Raw genomic sequence first — 7,295 nt, 5'->3', positions numbered from 1 at the left:
GCTATTTGTTTTCTATTTGTCTCATCTGTTCTTGACTCAATTTTCCCTTTCTGTTGTCCTTTGAAACAACTGAATAATTTTTACAATTTCATTGTATCTCCTTTGTTGACTTGTTAGCTACAACTCTTTGTTCTGTTTTTAGGAGTTGCTTTAGACTTTTTAGTGTACTTCTTACCTTATCACATTCTATCTTCAAGTGACATTATAACGCTTCACAGATACTGTAAGAACCTGACAATAATGTTATGTCATTGTTGTCATACATTTCCCTTTTTTGTATGTTATAACCCCCAAATGCAGTTATTTTTGTTTAAACAGTCAATTATCTTTTAAAGGGATTTTTTTTTTCATGCCAGATGGATAATGTGCCAAGTCATAACAAGATTTAGAGGGAGGCACATCTTACACAATAGTGTGAAAACCCAATCACCATGCTTATGAACTAAAAAAGGATCTAAAGAGATTTAAACAAAAAATTATATACTTCCCCACGAACTTATCATTTTCAGTGTTCTTCATTCCCTTGTGTAAATCCCAATTCTCATCTGGTATCATTTTGCTGTCTGAGAATTTCCTTTAACATTTCTTATTGTTCAGGTCTAGTGGTGATAAATTCTCTCAGCTTTTGTTGCTGTGAAAATGTCTTTATTTCACCTTCATTTTCAAAAGAAATTTTTGCTCAATATAGAATTCTAGATTGATAGTGGTTTTTTTCCTTCAGCACTTGAAAAATGTCCTGCTGTTCTTTGCTGGCTTACGTAGCTTCTGACGAGAAGTCTGAAGTCATTCTTATCCTTGCTCCTCTGCATAAAATACTTCTTTTTATTCAGTTATCTGGTGCAGCAATTTGACTATGATGTGTCTATGTGTGTGTGTGGTTTTTTCATATTTATTCTTCTTGAGGTTTATTGAACTTCTTGGATCTATGGTTTTATAATTTTCCTCAAATTTGGGGAACGATCAATATTTCTTCAAATGTTTTCTGTCTTTTCTCTCCTTTCTCTCCTTCTGGTATGCATTTTTTGTTTTCTTTTCTTTTTGATCCACTGCTGAGAGTCATACATTTTTGACACTTGGTATTTTCCCAAAGGCTGCTCTATTCATTCCCTTTTCAATCTTTTCTCTCTGTGCTTTATTTTGAATAATTTCTATTTGTGTGCCTTTAATTTCTTCTGCAATGGAGGCTAACTGGTTAGCTCAGTTGGTTAGAGCATGGTGCTGATAACACCAAGGTCCAGGGTTTGACCTCTGCCACTGGCCAGATGCCAAAAACAAAAAAAAGTTTAATTTCTCCTGTAATGTCTAATCTTCTATTAATACTCTTCAGTTTAATTTCAGAAACTGTATTTTTCATTTCTAAAAATTTGATTTGGATCTTAAAAATACATATCCCATGTCTTTCTACATTATGTTCATGTTTTCTTTTATATCCTTGAGTATTTTTAATATTGATAATAGCTGTCTTAAGGTTTTTGTCAGCTAATTCTGTGTCATTTGGGATCTATTGATTTATTTTTCTCCTAGCTTTGGGTCATATTTTTCTACTTCTCTGCATGCCTGATGATTTTTTTGTTGGATGCCAAACATAGTAAACCTTACATTATTGAGTGCTGGGTTTTACTTCTTTAAACTGTGTTGGATTTTGTTCTGCCATTCAGTTAAATTACTTATGGACCAGTTTGAGGTGTTCTAATAAGCTGTTTTTACGGCAGGCTGAGAGCATCCCTAACCCTAGAGATGTCAGTCCCACTACAAAGGCATGACCTTTTTGAGGATCTTACTCAGTGCTCTGTGTATTACAAGGTCTTTCCATTTTAGTTAGTAGAAGTCTCAAATATTCCCAGACCTGTTTGAGATTTGGGAATTATTTGCCCTAACGCTTTGTTTATTGTTTGATCTTAGACTGTTTCATTCCACACATGTACTGACTGGAACTCACGTAAGGGCCAAGGGGACCCTCTGCAGATCTCCTGAGCTATGTCTCTGTGCAGCTACTTCTTCCTCTCTGTTATCTCTCCCTAAAAATTCTGGCCACCTCAGCCTTCCTGAACTCTGACCTCTGTTTCCTAAATTCAGTGGACCTCTGGTTCCCTACCTCTGTGCTGCAGACTGAAAGTATCCTACAGTCATAGAGCTTTCCCTGTTTGTTTTCCTTCTCTCAGGGACTCATAGTCCTGTGTTTCACAGTGTCCAAAGCCTATAAACATTTGTTTTATATATTTATTCTGCTTTCCTAGTTGTTTTTATAGTGGAGGGCAGTTCCCATAGCAGTTAATCGTTCATGAATGGAAGGGAAAGTCTTTAACCTTGTTTTTATTATTGGTTTATACTTCAAAATACCATTTAACTAATAGATAATGACTTCATTAAAGGTTGGTAAAGACCTCTAAGAAAACTGTGTTTGGAATTACTTCATGAATATTCTTGACTTTTACAATTCTATCAGGAAGCCAAGTGCTGTCAAAATTTTTACAAAATGTTAATCTGGGAAGAGAGCTTCAAGGTCAACCTGATTGATTAAGGCAAGCATAACCCATTACTTTAATTCACTTTTAAATTCACATTTTAAAGTGTTCAAGATTTTGAGAAGACTGTTAAGACCATTCAAGAAGAAAGAAGTTTCCTTAGCAAATGGTGCTGGGACAACTGAATAACCACATGCAAAAGAATGAAGCTGGATTCTTACCCTGCACCATATACAAAACTTAACTCCAAATGAATGAAAAACCTAAATATAAGAGCTAAAAGAATAAAATTCTAGAAGAAAACAGAAATAAATTTTCATGACTTTGAATTTGGCAATGTTTACTTAGGTATGGCCCCAGCACAAGCAAATATATATACATATATATATATATATATATATATGTATACAAATTGGAATTCATCAAAATTAAACACGTGCATCAAAGGACACTTTTGAGAGTGAAAAAACAAGGGTGGAGAAAATATTTGAAAATCATATATCTGATAAGGGTCTAGTATTCATAATATATAAAGAACTTTTATCAAGGTCAAGCTTTCGGATCCCCATACCAGCCAGCCACAAAAAAAAGAAACAGTGTGGTATATCCTAAAAAGCATATGTACTTCACAGGGCCTGGTTTTTCAAAGCCTTGTAGTTTCAAATATTGACCTTGTAAGGACAGGAAATTTTCCCCAGGCTAGTGAGTCTTTGTTGCAAGATAAGATTTATGGCATAGCAAGGTTGCTGGCTCAAGGACAGACTAGTTACTGATTGTTATGTAAAGATACTGAGAGATTGCTGTAAGAAGAAATGTTCACTAAGATCAAGCTTGTGTTGATAAGATCACTTAATTGTCTACTGGAATGTCATCTGGCTTGTTTCACTGAAAGTTACCAGCCTATACTGTTAAACTATAACCCCACCTATGTCTCTTCCTGAAAGTTCCTGGTCTGGTCTGGAAAATAAATGCAGGAAGAGAACCCCAATTTGTTGTTAATTTTCCCAAGGAAGGGATCCCTCTTGCTGGAGGGTCCCGGGAAAGTTAACCACTTTGGGGCTTCTCACTGCTCAGTAGAGATGGGCTTTGAGTAATCCTTTGCATCTCCGTCACTCAGGGGAAGTGGGGTGCCAAATCCGTGGGGGGTGAAGCAACACAAAGCAACAAAACAGAACTTTTATTTATTTTATTTTTTTTTAAAAGATGACCAGTAAGGGGATCTTCACTGTTGACTTGGTGTTGTCAGCACCACGCACTCCCAAGTGAACTAACTGGCCATACCTATATAGGGATCCGAACCCGTGGTCTTGGTGTTGTCAGCACCACACTCTCCCAAGTGAACTAACTGGCCATACCTATATAGGGATCCGAACCCGTGGTCTTGGTGTTGTCAGCACCACACTCTCCCAAGTGAGCCATGGGCCAGCCCTAAAAGAAATAGAACTTTTACAACTCAATAAAAAAGAAAAAACAACTCATTTCAAAAATGAGCAAAGGACTTGAATAGATGTTTCTCTAAAGAAGATTTATGAATGGCTAAAAAAACACAGGAAAAAATGATCAGCGTCAGTAGTCATTAGCGAAATGCAAATCAAAACCATGAGACACCGCTTCATGTCTACTAGGGTGGCTATTGTTATAGACTGAATTGTGTATCCTCCCCCCAAAAGATATGTTGAAGTCCTAATCTCCAGTACCTACAAATGTGACCTTATTTGGAAATAGGGTCTTTGTAGATTTAATCAAGATGAGGTCATTAAGGTGGGCTTTGATGACTGGTGTCCTTATGAGAGGGAGATTTGGACACAGGCACAGAGGAAATATGGCCATGTCTGAAGATGGAGGCAGAGCTTACAGTTATGTCGCCATAAGACAAAGAATGCCTGGGGCTACCAGAAACTGGAAGTGGCAAGAAAGGATTTTGCCCTAAAAGACTCAGTGAGAATACGGCCCTGCAAACACCTTGATTTTGGATTTCTAGCCTCCAGAACTGTGAAACAACAAATTTCTGTTATTTTAAGCCACCTAGGTTGTGGTACTTTCTTATGAAGCTACAGGACACTAATACAGCTATAATTTTTAAAATGAAAAATAACAAGTGATGCCAAATGTGATAGTTGATTTTATATGTCAACTTGGCTGGGCCATTGTACCCAGATATTTGGTCAAACATTATTCTGGATATTTCTTTAAAGGTGTCTTTTTTTGTTTTGTTTTGTTTTTAAAAAGATGACCGGTAAGGAGATCTTAACCCTTGACTTGATGTTGTCAGCACCATTCTCTCTGAAGTGAGCTAATTGGCCATCTCTATATAGGGATCCGAACCAGTGGCCTTGGTGTTATGAGCACCACACTCCCGAGTGAGCCATGGCCGGCCCTAAAGGTGTTTTTTGAATCCAATTAAAATTTAAATCAGTGGACTTTGAATAAAGCAGATTACCCTCCAAAATCTGGGTGGGCCTCATCCAATCAATTGAAGGCCTTAATGGAACAAAGACTGACCTACCTTAAGCAAAAAGGAATTCTGCAAGCAGACTGCCTTTGGTCTTAAACTGCAACTCTTCCCTGGTCTCCATCTGCTGGACTACCACATCAGATTTTAGATCTACCAAGCCTCTACAATTGTGTCAGCCAATTCCTTAAAATGTATCACATACACATACGCTCATCCTGTTGGTTCAGTTTTTCTGGAGAAGCCTAACTGATACGGTGAGGTCATGGAAATGTAAAATGGTGCAAGCACTGTGGAAAGCCATTTGGTGGCTCATCAAAAAGTTAAACAAAGAATTAGCAGGTGACCCAGCAAATTCCACCCTTAGATATATACCCCAAAGAACTGAAAACACGTGTTCTAACCAAAACTTGTTAATAGTGCTGCTGTGAACATTCTCATACATTAGCCAAGAGGTACAGACAACCTAAATTTCCATCAACTGATGGATAGACAAAATGTTGCATATCCATACAACAGAATATTATTCAACATTAAAAGGTATGAAATTCTGATACATGCTACAACATGGATGAACCACCTTGAAAACATGCTAAGTGAAAGAAGCTAGACACAAAGGTCACATATTGTATAATTCTACTTATATTAAATACTCCAGAATAGGTAATTTCATAGAGACAGAAAGCAGGTTAGTGGTTGCAAGAGGTTGGGAGTAGGGGATAACGGGAGTGACTGCTTAATGGGTATGAGGTTTCCTGTTGGGGGGATGAAATGTTCTGTAACTAGACAGTGGTGACGGTTGCATAACATCATGAATGTACTAAATGACACTGAATTGTACTTTAAAATGGTTAAAATGGTAAAATTTATGATATGTGTATTTTACCACAATTTTTAAAACTGTTCATATACGCAGAAGGATAACTATGAATTCACTAATTAACAAAAAACTTAAGGCTGTGAAAATGAACTTTTTAAGTAACAAAAAATAGAAAGGTGAACCAAGAATTAAAGGTCCTAAAACAAATCATGTGTGTAACCACTGCAATAAACAGAGAGTTGTGGGACTGCAATTACAAGGCAACTTTGTCTCTTAGTGTACCTTGAAATCCAGTTTGTGGGGCTATAGTGCATCCCCTAACTCTAGAAGAAAACTCAGGTCCCCACACCTTCTATAGCCAATCTTATTTAATTAAAAAAAAAAAAAAAAATCCTGTAGTCACACTTACAGTGCAAAATAGTCTTGATTCAGAAATCTTTTTTTTTTCTTTCTTTTTTGTACACAGTTGGCCAGTATAGGAATCCGAACCCTTGACCTTGGTGTTACTCACACCACGCACCAACCAACTGAGCTAACAGGACAGCTGTGTCTTGTTCCAATTTCAGTACATGTGCTGCCAAAGCAAGCACTCAATTCACAAATTTCAATGTCCAATCCCATGTTATAACCAACATGGCTTGTCGTTGGAAGCTGAGACTTCCCTGGGCCTGCTGCAGGTAGGAGGCCAGCATCAGGGAAGGGGAGCCTCCCTTGTTTACTGAGGTTCTGACCCTTCCAGGGATAGAGCAGTGAGAGTTAGAGAAAGAAGGAGAAGCAAGAGACAGTCTTATTTGCAGTGTTGTGGTGGTGGCCAGGCGCTGGCTTAGCAAAGGTTTAACAGGTTCCTTCTCACCTGGGCTCTTCAGGTTCATCCCCTCCCTTCTCCCAGTGGTCCCATCCTCATCCCCCATTGCTACTGAGCAAGGGCTTGCTGCCTGAAGCGCACAGAAGCCAATACCATGGCACTGGTTTTTGAGAAAGAAAAGGCCTTATTTCGTGAAGTCAATTGGCATGGAGACAGCAGGCAAGGCACCCTCAAATCAGTCTCTCCTGTCCAAGGGCTGTGTAGGCTTTCAGGGGTATTAGGCAAAACTGACTGGCTAGCTCTGAGTCAGGCCATATGATGGAGTGAAAGTGAGCTGGATAGTTCTGAATCAGGCCACATAAGGTAATAAGGCAAAACTGATTGGCTGGCTCCAAATCAGGCCATATGGCTAGCTCTGGGTCAGGTCACCTATTGTGATGAAACTTCTGAATGCCAGGTCTTCCTTGCTAAAGGATCTTTCACTTCCAAAAGGGCTCTGGTGTCTCAACTTCAGCTTTTGAGTTCTGCAGACAGAAGATTTTTCATTCCTGTGGTGCTGGAGGTCATCTGGAGGGCAAGGTCCTTCTTTCTGTGTATGCTCAGCTTACATCCTGCAAGACCACTCACAAAACAGCTTGTGATAGGGAAAATAAACCAGTTTCAACTAATTCTAGGTGGTTTCACCATCCCCAAGGGTCTCTCGGGGTGATGCCTTCTTTCTGGCTCCTCACTGTCTGCTCCTTCCTCAGCAAT

At 38.6% G+C, this 7,295-nt stretch overlaps 1 non-coding gene across 1 annotated transcript; it reads right to left on the bottom strand.

The window, feature by feature from the left end:
• Nucleotides 1-350: 350 nt before the first annotated feature.
• LOC134365962 (small nucleolar RNA U13) lies at nucleotides 351-454 on the bottom strand. Its single transcript, XR_010022218.1, has one exon. It is a non-coding gene; the product is annotated as a small nucleolar RNA U13 (small nucleolar RNA).
• Between the last annotated feature and the right edge of the window lie 6,841 nt (nucleotides 455-7,295).

Source organism: Cynocephalus volans, chromosome 1 (assembly GCF_027409185.1).
Source record: "Cynocephalus volans isolate mCynVol1 chromosome 1, mCynVol1.pri, whole genome shotgun sequence".
NCBI lineage: Eukaryota > Metazoa > Chordata > Mammalia > Dermoptera > Cynocephalidae > Cynocephalus > Cynocephalus volans.
The sequence above is the reverse complement of the archived record's forward strand: the minus strand, read 5'-3'. Positions and strand labels throughout refer to the sequence as shown.